Genomic DNA, 14,385 nt, shown 5'->3' on the forward strand with positions numbered 1-14,385 from the left:
TTCTTCTTCTTCTTCTTCTTCTTCTTCTTCTTCTTCTTCTTCTTCTTCTTCTTCTTCTTCTTCTTCTTCTTCTTCTTCTTCTTTTTTTGGTATGTGTATCTATTTCTTTATTCCCCATCATCCTAGTCAAGATAATTCCAAAGCTGAACTGTCATAGCAAAAATGGCTGACAAAACCAACTCCAGGAAGAAAGGTGTATTAGTCAGGGTTAGTCAGGGTTCTCTAGAGGAACAGAACTGACTGAACAGAATGAATATATATATACACATTCAGACCACATATATGTATATATATGTGTATATATATTCACACACACACACACACACACACACACACACACACACACACACGGCTTATAGGTTGTGGTCCAGTTCATCCAACAATGGCTGTCTACCAATGTAAAGACTAAGAATCCAACTGGATGTCTCAGCTGGTATTCAGTACACATCAGAATCCCAAGGACGAAGGCTCTAATGCTTAGTCCTGAGTAAAAACACACTGGAAGCTTGTAGGAAGATGCATGATGTTAACTGACTTACAGATAGCAGTCTCATTCTGGTTACTACAGAGAAGCATCGAGAGCAAGAAGGAAGCTGTTTAGTAAGCCAACAAAAAGACCAGAGGTGCATGGAGCAGTGGGGATAAGCAGTTATTAGATACTATTTAAAAACGAATCTTGACTGTAGAGCAGCAGTTTGAAGAGCTGAACTTGAAGTCTGAAGAGAATGATTATGTTCTACCTGAGATCATGTAAATATAACAATGTCATTTACAGAGCTGGAGAAGACAGTTGGAACAGTAAGCTTAGGAAAAAGCATGAAAATCACAAAATCAGATTGAGCCATGCTTAGTTCAAGCTATTTTGAGAGGAGAGGGTCAGTGGAGAGTTGGGAAGCTAGTCTGGAGTTGGTGAGAGAGATGTCTGGATTGGAGAAGAGATTTGGGAAGAGTCATTCTAATAGCTAGAACTACCACCATAGTGATGATAAGACTGAAATGAAAAGCCATCAAAGGCTCCCAAGCATGATGTTATCTGACCGGCAGGAGATTGTCTCATTCTGGTTACTGTGTTGAGCATGCTGACTGAAGGGAAGTCATGTTTTAACCACAACAAGGAAGTTGTTGTGATAAAATAAGCCAAAGCCATGGCAGCTTAGAGCAGTTGGGGCAAGAAGTTACTCATTTTTTTTTTTTTAAATAAATCTTGACTGTAGAGCAGCTGGTGGCAATTTTGAAGTCTAAAGAAAATGATTATACTTTGTCCTGAGATGATGTAAATATAGTGATGTCACTTACTAAATTGGAGGAGATTGAGAAAACAGAGATTTTTATATCTCAGAACCTGTGAAGGAAAACCTGGTGTCTTAGTGAGGGTTTCTATTGTTGTGAGAAAACACCATGACCAAAGCCACTTGGGGAGGAAAGGGTTTATTTGACATATGCTTCCACATCACTGTTCATTATTGAAGGGAGTCAGGGCAGAGATTCAAACAGGGGAGGAGCCCAGAGGCAGGAGCTGATGAAGAGACCAGGAGGGTGCTGCTCACTAGCCCGCTTCCCCTGGCTTGCTCAGCTGGCTTTCTCATAGAACCCAGAACCACCATCCCAGGGATGGTATCACCCTCCCCCATCAATTACTAATTAGGAAAATTTCCTACGGGCTTGCCTACAGCCCGATTTTTTTTTTTTTTAATGAGCCAAAATGTTTGTTTATTCATTTCTTGCATTTGAAGTACTCCTCAGTGGCATCCTTGGCCTGAAATCCTTTGCCGTAGTCCTTACCCACTACACACCTGCAACCAACCGCTTTCCATGGCTTCCCCTCTTACTCGATTCCACAGAGGCCTACCCATCCTCCCAGTTCCTTGTCATCATCAACCTCAATCAGCTTGATCTGGTGCTCAGCACAGAGCACCTCCACCAGCTTGACATACGCGGGCTCATCACAGTTGGATGAGTTGGATGCAAGCATGCAAAGATGGGCCTGGAGCTTGTCTAAGGCTTTGGCAGCTTCGCATATGCCACGTGCTAGGCCATCGTGGATGAGGGGCTCTTCATCAAGTGACAATAAGTTACACCTGTAGCAGCAATACCTTCCTCTGCCATGGCCGTGGATTAAGGGTGAGGCAGAACCTTGAAGGAACCTGAGCCTCCGTCTCCGCACAACTCGGGGAAAAGCTACAGTCTGATCCTATGGAAGCACTTTCTTAATCGAAGTTCCCCTCTCAGATGACTTTAGCTTGTGTCAAGTTGACATAAACTAGCCAGCATAGCTGTTATGTTAGGGAACAAACCCAGTGTTAAAGATTGAAAATATTTAAGTCTTTCAATGATAGAAAATTTCCCAAATTACATTATGAGTTCATTACAATCTCAACAAAAGTTCCAAAAAGTATTTTTGCAAAGTTTACTTTTAAAACATGGAAATTACTTCCAGGCATGGGTAGCTGGCTGGGTTTCCAGTACCAGGCATGAATCCTTTCCTGTTGAGAGGGTGCTGAGTTCAATTAGTTGTTGGTAAGCTACGAAATGATGGTGCCACCATTGCACCATTGGGAATATCAAGCATTGTTTTAGTTCACAGGCTTTACACTCAGGAAGGAGGATTGCTTTTTTCTCTTGGCAGCTTGCATAGCACCTTCTGAGAGATTGTCCTTAAGGAAGAGGCTTTCAGGTCAGTTCCAGCTTGATTCCTCCGAGTCAGGTGTCTACAGCATATGGTAGGTCCAGCAATAGGGTTTTGTCTTCATGTTCTAGGAAGAAGCCCAGGACAATGGAAATAACTTGTTTTGGTTTAAGAGTCTCTTGGATCATCCGGACCAGGAATTCGGGGGAGGCTTCTCCCCAACCCCTCTCTTGTTAGATAGTCTTATGGCCCTTCGAGGAACATGACTTCCCTGTGTGGTGCACAGCACCTACTGTTGCCATTTTCCCATTTCAAACTGTATTCTAAGTACTTATTCTTATCCCCATAGCTCTAACCTCTCACCAAAGAAGCTGCTTTTTGCAGAAGCCGGAGGCTACCCCTAAGAGATTTGCATCTGGTCAAAATGCAGGGAATAAATGATGGTGGAGTATCAAGCCCTGACTGGTACATCTACTAGATGGGGTGGAAAAAGTGTAAAGGCCATAGGATCAGGGCACTTGCTGCTATACAGTCTTCTAGGCATGAAAGGAAAACTACAGCCATGAAATCTCAGCAATAAGGCACCCTAAACAACCCTACGTAATGATAGCATAACACCAGGCTATATGTCAATGTGTGTGGGGGTAAGGGGGGATCTTTTAACGCTCTACCCCTAAGTGACAAGCAACAGGCAACAATCAATGGCTTCTAACAGAGGTAGACTCAGTCTGATAGGTTATCCAATTCCAAATGGTCAGCCTGAAACACATGTTCACACAAGCAACACCAAATGGGCTCAGTAAGTTTACACACACACACACACACACACACACACACACACACACACACACACAGTCACTCAAGCACACCCAGTAAAACACACTTACATACATATTGACACACACACACTATTGTAATATCTGAGTAATTCCGTGTCTTGACTATAGAGAAACAATCTTAACTGTGTTTCAGAGAGCCAAGGCTAAGCTGGTGACGGTCTAGGCCTTTACTGAATCAGGCTTCCTCTCAGGAGAAGGGGGAAGAGAGAAGCAGCTTGGGATGGGGGATGGATGCTAAGCAGGAAAGTGGACTCGGAGGAGTTTGCTTGCTTTATCCAGCTGAGGTGCTCAAGGGCTCACAAAGCACCCAAGGGAGCCCTCACTATTTGTACCTCTGTGTCTGCTCACTTTCTGCCGTGTGTGCTCTGCTCACTATCCCCAGGAAGGGGGGTGATCATATTTCTCTTTGATCAATAATTCTCCAAAGCAAAGGGCTGTTATCATCAGTCACCTCTAGCTGTATCATAAAAGGGGACCAAGAGGAAGCGACAACAACTTCTTTTTTATGCCCCCAGTGATATCCCTTTCACACATAGGTGCACACACACACACACACATGCTCACAAGCCCACGTGCATGCAAACGAGCGAGGGACTCTAGATATTCATAAAAATCTGGCAACTTGATTCATCCAGAGACAGTCCTATGATTGGAAAGTGCTGACAGAATGGGTGTGAGTTTTACCTTTGATTTTTAAAACAATGTTTTATTATTTGCATACTTCCTATAAAAGCCTTTAAGAGAGGAGAATGTAAGTTTTTTTCTAAGAAAGGACTTCATTATTCCAATCTATCATCTTTCAGTTTTATTTGTATGCTTATTAAACCAAAACTCTTTGAAAGGAGCTACAATAAAATTCCAGTGAACCTTTAAATTTTTTTTTTTATATTTCTTAGATCAAGAGAATTATAGAACATTCCAGGCAGATGTCATTCCAATGTTCTGCTTAAAAATAATGAGTTCACTCACAGCCTGGTTTGTAAACTATGTGAAACATACACAAATTTTCACTTAAGTGGAATTCCATTGAAGCAACTGTGTCTGTTCTCCTAATACTCTATGGTTTTCATCAAAGTGTCTTACTTTGAATGACTTTGTGAAGATATTAAAGCAATGTTCTAATTAATGTCATTTTCCGCCAAACATTGAAGAGGAATTGGATACTCATTTTCTGCCTTCTGATACATTATGAAAACTCACTTTACATCTTATGTGTTTAGTTTGCGTCTCTGCTAACAGCCAGTTTATTTCCTTTTTAGGGATCCTCCCACCCACTCTTTTCAATTGTCCACTTAGCCACTGGATGTAATTTTATGTAATTTCATGGTTTCAGATACCATGTGCGGGCTGGTGAGTTCTCATTTGAATATTGTATTCAGCTGCTTTGTTGACATTTCAATTTTGGTGTCTTCAGTGAGCATCTCAAACTAAAAATAGCTTGATTTCCTTCCTGATCTCTCTCACCTCCTGCGTACCTGCTCCTCCTCCCAGCTCAGGAAAAGACATCCTCATTTGTTCCATTTCTTATGTCAACCATATGGGCAATCTTTGATCTTTCTGTCACTATCTCTGTCTCTCCATTTCTCTGTGTCTCTGTGGTGTGTGTGTGTGTGTGTGTGTGTGTGTGTGTGTGCAGTTGTGTGTGAGAGCCAGAAGACAGTGTTGGCTCCCTGGAGCTGAAGTTAGAGGCAGTTGTGAGTTGCCCAACATGGGTGCTGGGATCTGAATCCAGGTACTCAGCAAAAGCAGCACTTACTCTTAACAGCTTAGTCATCTGAGGCTTCTGCGCCATCAGCAAATCATCTTGACTAGATCTTCCAAACATTTCCTGAACCCACATTTTTTTTTCATCTCTGTTAACACTGCTCTGACTCAAATAATATCTTTCTCATGGACTATTGTGGTAATGTGACTACTCTCTCTCTCTTTATTTCTTACTTCTAATTGCACACACCAGGCAGTGCAACCTTTTAAAAGTTTAAAATAGAGCATTTCATTTTTTTTTTTTCAGTTAAATCCCGAACAGCATTCAGAATGCACTCCACATGATTAGTGGTGGCATTTAGAAACCACGAGAACTCTTTCTTGCTGTCTCCGGGGCTCATTTCAAATGCGCCTTCTCTTGCTGTTTTCTGGCTCCCATGGATCTGTTGTTCTTGGTCATTCAGGTCATTATCTAAATATTATGTTGTAGAGAGGTATTCCGTTCAGCGTTCCTTTCTCTGTCTCCATCCTCCCATCATATTTAGCACCTCTGATGCTTTTCATTTTTCCCTCATCTTGTTTACACATAAACCTCTTAGAATTAGAAACCTTGCTCAGGCCATTCTCTTGGCATATTGATAGAATAGGTCTTGGCTTTTAATAGTCACTCGTGGATGGACAAGTGAATGAATGCAGGGAACTGAAAGGAATAGTGAAAGAAACAGGATGGACATGACGTTTGTCTCTGTGGTGTGTGATCTCCCAATCAACTTGGAGTTCAAACAAGCTTGTCAAGTGACCGTGCAGTAAGCTGTTTGGCACTGACTACAAGTGAGAAAGGAGTTCAGAGAGGGTGTGGGAAATGCAAGAGAGGCCCAAGTTCTGGGCCTGTCTTCCAGTATTTGCATGTGGCTCCAGTATGCAAATCACTAACTGAATTTATTGACTTTCCATTCCCGTCTCTGTGGTTGTAGCAGGAGCTAAACAGTGCTAAGCCAGTCTGATGCTAGTTTACGAATCAACTGCTTGTCTGGTCAAGAGTTTTTCCAGTGACTTCTTATTTCTGTCTTTCCCAAACTGAGTAAGTAATTGAGGCAAAAACTTCTGCCTTTCCTAAACAACAACAAAAACAGCAACAGTAGAACACACACACATGCACGCACACACACACACACACACACACAACACACACACTCTCACACTCATGCACTCAAGCACACACATGCTCATGCTCACACACATGTACACACAGACACATACACACACAAACACATGCACACGCACATGCTCCCCACCACACTGACTTTTAAGTAGATGGCTTTTCATTTGGGTTTTAGACAGAGTGTCTCACACTATGCAGTAAAGATGTCTTGGGTTTTCCTGCCACAGCACTGTCTTGCCTAGCTCCTTAAAGGAATTTCTTTTTCTTTTTCTTTTTTTTTTTGAAAAACATGAATTCATAGGTAACAAGAAACACTGTGAGGACGTGATGATGCCAATACATTTTCTGACTTAATTGGCTTTTTGGACCTTGATTGATTATACAACTTTGATTTTTCTGAGGCATAATTCTCCTTAGAAATGAAATGTTTTTTGGGAAACACTCGCTACTCATTCATTCAGTGGAACATCTGAATAAAAGTCTCCATGGCATGTTTACTAGATAAGTAATTTACTAGTTAATGCGGTGGTCATCCGTCCATGTGTTACTGTATCCATTTCTCCAGAAGCTTTTTCTGTATTCGCCATAGAAACAAAAGCGAACGTATTCAGTGAGCACTCTCAAAACTTAAAGTAATTGTTTTTAACTTTACATTTTTCTGTTGAAGAGGAAGGAAGGTTTGAAGAGTCCGACTCTTGAAACACGGGGAGCCCCTGGCGTGGAAGGCGGGTGATATTAACCACCTCTTCTTCTGGGGCAATGTGAACAGGGTCGTGTGGTCAATACTCACTGCCTCTACTTTCCTGGGATGTACAGCAGCACATTTGCGCTGTGGTTGAGGAGTCTTTGAAATTCTCTGTCACACTAGGTTCATGGTACTCTGTTGGCCTCTCTCAGAGATTCCTCTCTAATTCAGTTAGTTTGCACTTAAAGAAAGATCCCAAGAGACACTGTACGACTCTATTTGCTTTCTTGTTTCCTAACATCACAACCCTCCCATTCCCACACATCTTCAGTAGACATCTGTGCATAATGAAGGAGTCTCCATATTCCATCTTACCAGGAAAGTGACATCCCAGTGGGATTTCTTTCTTGACTTAATAAAATAAAACCTAAAACAATAGAATTCATTTAACCTGAATCTTTTACTGTACTCCAACCCAAATTCAATTGTGAAAAGAAGAGAGAATATTTTGGGGGGGATGGGATACATCTAGTTATTTTAAAACTATCCCTTTGTGGCATAGCAACATAAAATATAATACATTATTTTTAAAAATCATGGTTGCAAACATTTTCTTTTATTTATATTGCAGCAATGGAAACAGACGTAGTGACCCACAAGCAGACATTATGCAGAGACGGGGTACTTTGTACACACAGCTCTAAATGGGATGTCTAGACAAAATCCCTCCCTTCATCAGCTCAGGGAGCCTTGAAGAAGAGGCAAAAAAAAGTGTAAGAGCCTGTGGGGGAGGTTGGAAGGCACCCAAAACAATACAGCAAAACAAAACATCGTCTTTTAAATCAACTGATCAGAGCTCATAGGAACTCGCAGAAACTAAAGCTGCTAGCACTGGGCCAACGTGGATCTGCACCAGGTCCTCTGGCTAGCAGATAATTTGGGCCACTGAAGGTTAGGTCTCATGGGTTATAGTCCATTCACTTCTGGCCTGAGCTGTTTGCTGGTGGCTAGGATGTGGCCAGCTGTCATGAGCTGTCCCAGTCATCCTTACCCACCACACTGGACTATATTCTTTGAACCATGAACCAAAATAAACCTCTCCTCTCTTGTTTCTGTCAGGTATTTAGTGATGATGACACTAATTAACACATCCAAAACAATAACAAACAACAACAACTTGAAGAAAATCAGTGCAGTACAAACTGCCTGACTTACTCAGAATAAAAGGGTACCACATGGTCCTCATAGTGAAACACGAAGCCATGGGCACTAGCCTATACCTCTACTGTGGGGCAAGCCAGGCCTCTAGGTTGCACATACAAAATTTTACCAAGTGTAGCAAAATGATACATGCTGCCATGTATAAATGCATAAGCAATTGGTACCCTTTAAAGTACAAAAGAGTTCCATTTAGATACACTATGATATCACTATCTCACTTAGGGTTATTTATCAACTGAAGCATACTCTGAAGGCATCTTGGGGCATTTATAAGAAACCAGCTGCCCACTTCACACAGTCTATCATTTAATCTCTGTTAGAGACTACAAATTATGAACCTGATGATCTGTCCTCCTAACTTTTAAACAACAAACTGCTATAAAGACAGGAGTAGAGCGGTGTCAATGTTTAAGCAAACAAACTGCATTTCCCAGTTTTCCTTGCAGGCTGAAGTAACCAATGAGAAATAACTTCAGATGAAAGCACCTCATCTGGGGGATGTGACCTTTCTTCCATTTTCCTCCTCTTACCCAGAGCAAGACTGTGGTGGGCACAGCTGCAACCGAAAGGTTATCATGAGGTCGACTTCAGGGTGGAAAGTACCCATTGAAAAAGGATGAAAGAGAGTCTGGGCTGCTGCTGTCAAGTGGGCAAGCATAGCAAACTTCATTCTTAGGTTCTTTTTAATTTTCTGGGGGTGATGAGGTAGAGGTTACCAGAAATCAACTCCAGGACCTCATTGACACGAGACAAGTATCTGATCACTGAACTGTATTTCTATCCCTCCCTAAGGTTAAATAAAAGAATCTTATTTTGCCTTAGCTGTCACGGAGTCTTCTTATAGGTATATCCAATATAATTGAATTTATAGATAATTTCATTTTCATAATACTTACACAGAAGAGAAATGAGACAGTATGTATTGGGGGATACTTCATGCACAATGAAATACCATATTACTGTAATGATCTTGTCAAGTAAACTCAAGTCATGTTGCTTTGATGTCATAGGGTAGCTCTGTGGGAACTAACAGAGCCATCTGAACCTACGGTTGTCAGCTGTGAGATCCTAGGTAGGCATCTTGGGGCATGTATAAGAAACCAGCTGCCCACTTCACACAGTCTATCCTTTAACCTCTGTTAGAGACTACAAATTATGAACCTGATGATCTGTCCTCCTACCTTTTAAACAACAAACTGCTATAAAGACAGGGGTAGAGCAGTGTAGGAGCTGGGGAGAAAAAAATAATTAATGTATGAGGAGACTGGTCCAGAGAAAGAGACATTCCTTCTCTAAGGTTCCTTGAGATGATAGGGAAGGAAGGTCTTAGAGCTGTGCTGATGGAAACTTGTATGTCTGACATGGAGAATTCTGGGACATTGTGGACACATAATTTATTCATCTTATAAGTAATATGCTAAGGTGATTGGAAATGATCCAGGGAGAAAAAAAATGAAACTAGCATTTTTATCCTGAGTCTAGCTCAGAGGTCCAGGTTTGGCAGTTTTCTTCACTTTGCTTGAAGATTCCTCTTCACTCGAGTCTTACAGAAGGTCCGTGGGTGGCCTTGCACATGCAGTAAGGGGAGGCTCACAGAAAAGTAGGACTAGCTTTGTTCTGTCATCTTTAGTGGCACATCTCTGTCATAGAGATGGGAACTATTTTAGTCTTATTAAAAGGAGAAGCTTCTTCTTTTTTTTTTGACAGGGTTTCTCTGTGTAGCCCTGGCTGTCCTGAAACTCATTCTGTAGACCAGGCTGGCCTCACACTCACAGAGATCCACCTGCCTCTGCCTTCCAAGTGCTGGGATTAAAGGTGTGTACCACTACCACCTGGCTAGAGAACCTTCTTAAGGATAAAGTCCTGTGTCTGTGTCATACCGTTCGTGTGCAAAGAGGACTGGCTTTTGGGGGGCACTGCAGAAGATCTCTGGTAACTGCTCAGAGCTCCCGCTCTCCTGTTCTCAGCAATACCGTAGGGATAAAGTGTCTGCCACACACACTCTTTCCTTGGTCTCTAGGGCAGGTGGACTCGGTGGTCTGTGTCCAGCACAGGATGGGCATGACATCCCTGGCACTCTCTGAAGATTGCACTTATTTGTGGGTAGGAGGACAGTTTCCACTTCGTAAAGACCCCCTGCTGGCTTCATGCTCAGGCCAGAAACATTTCAAGATCTGTGGGGTGTTTTTTTCAATCCTACTCAAATAGATTTCTAGTGAATAGGTGGGTTTTCAAGGAAAGGTTGAAATAAGTTACACTAACCTGTTAAGTATTTTTTTAATTAAAAATAAAATATTAACTATAAACTGTGTGATTTTGTAAAATTCTCCCTATTGCAGAGCTTAAATAATGGTCTTAGGAGAGAAACAACTCAGAGACTAGCCCTTTTAAAAACTGTACTTGTTTTATGACCAGAAAGAGTTAAACTTTTTGCTTTCCATAGCAGTGTTTTTTTTTTTTTTTTTTTTTTAATTTGGTGTTCAAGTCAGCATAGCCTTTTATTCATATTTGACACATTCCTTAAACTCTTGCCATCAGTTATCAGAAAAGACAGTCCTGTGGAGCTGATAGATAAGGGGAATGTACCATGCCACCTTGGAACTCCTTCTGAGAAGCTGCAGGAGGACGAAATTACACCGGTCATGGTTTTGACCAAGACTAACATCAAGGCTACATATCATTGTCTTTCTGCCATTGAATTTCCCTGTAGATTACTTTTAGGTTCAATGAGCCAATTACATGAAAGCCTTTTTTTTTTTCTGGAGCAAGTATTAATTGAAATTTTATTCCTGGATCATTGTTTTTTTATTATTATTATTATTAACTGTAAGTCATTTAACCATCCTTGACCAGTGGAGATGACTTAATTATAAAATGAGGCTAAAATGTATCTGTCTATACTTCTCAACCCACCGAGACTTTAAATCATGGAAGAAAAGTTGATTATTTCTGGAAATGGGCTTACGGCAATGAGAAAACCATTTGCGGGGAAAAGCTAAATCCATATCTTCATCCATATTTCAAAATACAGTACAGATGGACCAATCTTTAAATATGTGGAATAAAGCTAAAAATTTCCAAGAAGATAATATTTTTATAACCCTGGAGAGCCTGTTAAGTTTAAATGTTAAAATCTCAAACGCACACATAAGATTCTGGGTAAGAGACACCTTCCTGGGGTGGGGAGTGGGGGTTTAGGTGAGCCAGTTGCTCTTGTCCCAGGCCGTATTACTGAGGCCACATGATAAACTATAGTAATCCTGAGGTGACATGATAAAAGTCAGGCAGAAAGCCAGGAGAGCTAGTACTTGCCCATGATGTCAGCACTCAGGGGGTTGAGGAAGGAGGATTGTTTGAGGCCTGCTGAGGCTACGAAGTGAGAGTCAATCTCAAACAATCACTAAAACCCCTACAAAAGCCAGTCATTCTATAACAGTAGCTGGATTTCCTATAGGTGAGGGGAAAGTAGTGGATTTCCCCCATTTATATTTAAGACACAGATGTTTGCTCCCCTTCCTGAGAGATAAGAGAGGAAACACACACACACACACACACACACACACACACACACACACACAGAAAGAAATAAACAACAGCAAAAATTCCCCTGTTCCTCTGAGATCTGGGAGGGCCCTGGATCCTGGTTGCTCACTCTAACCACATTTTTCAAAGGCACAATTGGTGTCTCCAGCTTTTATCAGCTGGAGATATGTCTCAAGTCCGGGCTTCATCCCTATTGACCACAGATGCCTTAGGAAAGAGGGCTCCCACCTTCATAACCCTTGAGGCCTAGCCTAGGAACCATGTCAAGGCTACTTGGCCTTCTTGGGTCTGAGCAATTAACTAGATAAGTGGCTAAAGGGTCAGTTCTCCTTGTGTACGCTTAGTAAAATCCCTCAGAGGAAGTGAAGAGAAACATTACTATCTTCTTGCACCCATCATGCCGTATCTCCCTTTACCATTCTAGAGGGATAGCCTCACACAATGGTATTTCTGGGAAAAGAACTGTGGTATTTATGGTCAAGATGGATTTGAAAGATTAAAGACTTAATAAGAAAGCTATAGTATAGTAATAGAATAATAATAGCAATAATCAGGATAATAATAGTAATAGTAATAATCAGGATCCCATTTTACAAGGTAAACAATGAGTAAGGTTGTATTTTCATTATTTGGTTATTCTATTTAGTTACTGAGAGAGCTAGAACATTATAAATAACCAGAATCTTTAGCTGGAGTCAAACAATTTATTCAAATAGATTTTCAGATAGTTAAAAACATTATGTTCTTGGATTCCATATTGAATAATTCAATCAACTGAGTGTTGAAATGTCCTGGAGCAGGGTGGGGAAATATGTCCGCATAGAAATGCTTCTTGTCCTTTCGTAAGCGTCACAGTATAAGGCATTAACATTAATCTAGAGGAAACCTAAAATCAACAGAAGAGTCAATAGACATGTGGCAATACTACACTATTTTATACACAGAACTCCAGCAGCCTTGATTTCATTATCAATCGTGATAAAAATACCCTGAGGAACCCCAGAGACCCTGTCTTCAGGCACCTCAAAGTTAAGTGAGAAAGAGTCAAGAGATGGAAGCCACAGTCCACTGTCACCAACACAACCACAAGAGTGAGTAGAGGGTGATAAAGAGGGCAAAGAAGGGATCCTTAATTCAGGTTGGTGAAGCAGAGAACGTAGGGGTGGGCTGACATCCGTGAGCCCAGTTTTTAGAGGGAACAGTTATCACAGGAAACAATTGAATAGGGCTAGGTGAACGGGAGCCTGCTGTGTTATCTTCTGTACCACAAATGCCTGCTTACGAGGGAACAGCTTCCTTTGTTGTCAGAGCACTGTTGGGGGATGGGGACAACTGAAAATGCTATATTGTGTCACATATGTACGACAATGCCACAACAGAGCACATCACTATGTATGCTAAGCTAAGAGATGATTTTCTTAATGATTATGACAACAGGCAGGTGCTGAATTTTGCCTTGCTGTGGTCTGGATTTGAAGGCAGCGGATACCTTCTCTGCCCTAGATCTGTCCCCACCCTGGCTCTGTAGCGTTTCACCCACCTTTTACTGTCGAAATGCGGTTAATTGTCTTACACCGGCAGGCTCCATCTTGTACTATCTAGTTTCGACTACTAAAGGCATCCCAGAAGAGCCTTCCTGGTGGAGGCACAAACAGCTTCATTTCTAATGTCTTTGCACCTATGGTATAATGGATCCTGGCTTTGTCATTGCCCTGTGTGGTTTTTTGGCCCACCCCTTAACTAGATCATTGTCTACTCTCTGAGCCTGCTCATATTATATCTAGGAGACTATAGATATAGTCTATATATAGATATGCTCTACCCTGGACCTCAGTTGAAGGGTGGCAGGTGATGTGTGCCGGTTATTCTGGGCAGTAAGGATGTTGAAGCAGAATTATGCTGCTGGGATATATGGGCTCCCTGAATTTGTGGGCAGTGAGTGTTTCACCTCATCTGCAATGCCTATCTGCTTCCTATGAAAAAAAACTTGCCAAGCTCTGATGACAAGATGGTGTGCGTTTCTTTCATTTGAGAGAAATTTCCTTGCTAAGGTTTTTGTCTTCTTGAGTTTGCATTTGATCTTCTTCATCTCATGTCTTTCAAGCTTCCAGGATCACTCGACACTCCAGCCCCTTGTATCAGGTTGGGTCAGAGCTAAGGGGAACAACCCATTAGTTTGTTGAGTTGTGTGCCCAGGAAGGAAAACCTTTACAGAGTAGATGACCTTCTATAACTCACCCATCCCAGGCTTTCTCCTTGCCGTTGAAATATCTCCCTCACAGCTTTATGAGCTTCCTGTTCTGTGCATTTGGAGGCACACAGATGTTGAAGAACTCTCTTACAGGTTCATTGCTAAATTACAGAGAGTGCACACAGACACTGCTCAGAGAGCCAGGCACAGACTTGATTGTGATCAACCCAAGTTGCTGCTCTCCACAAGACTGAGGTTACAGCAGACATTGATGGACCCATTTATTAACGTCTCAGGCAATTAAAAGTATATGATGTTAACAGGGCATCTAGAGAGGGTTGCCACAAACCTCCTCAGTCTTTCAGATTGTGTTAGAAATTCTCTAACGATTCGCAGTTTCTAACAGTTTAGGGG

General features: G+C 41.7%; 1 pseudogene; it reads right to left on the reverse strand.

The window, feature by feature from the left end:
- Positions 1-1,714: 1,714 nt before the first annotated feature.
- On the reverse strand, positions 1,715-2,106 carry LOC129690449 (40S ribosomal protein S12-like; annotated as a pseudogene).
- Between the last annotated feature and the right edge of the window lie 12,279 nt (positions 2,107-14,385).

The sequence above is a fragment of the Psammomys obesus genome, unplaced genomic scaffold (genome assembly GCF_907164565.1).
Source record: "Psammomys obesus unplaced genomic scaffold, mPsaObe1.curated_primary_1811, whole genome shotgun sequence".
NCBI lineage: Eukaryota > Metazoa > Chordata > Mammalia > Rodentia > Muridae > Psammomys > Psammomys obesus.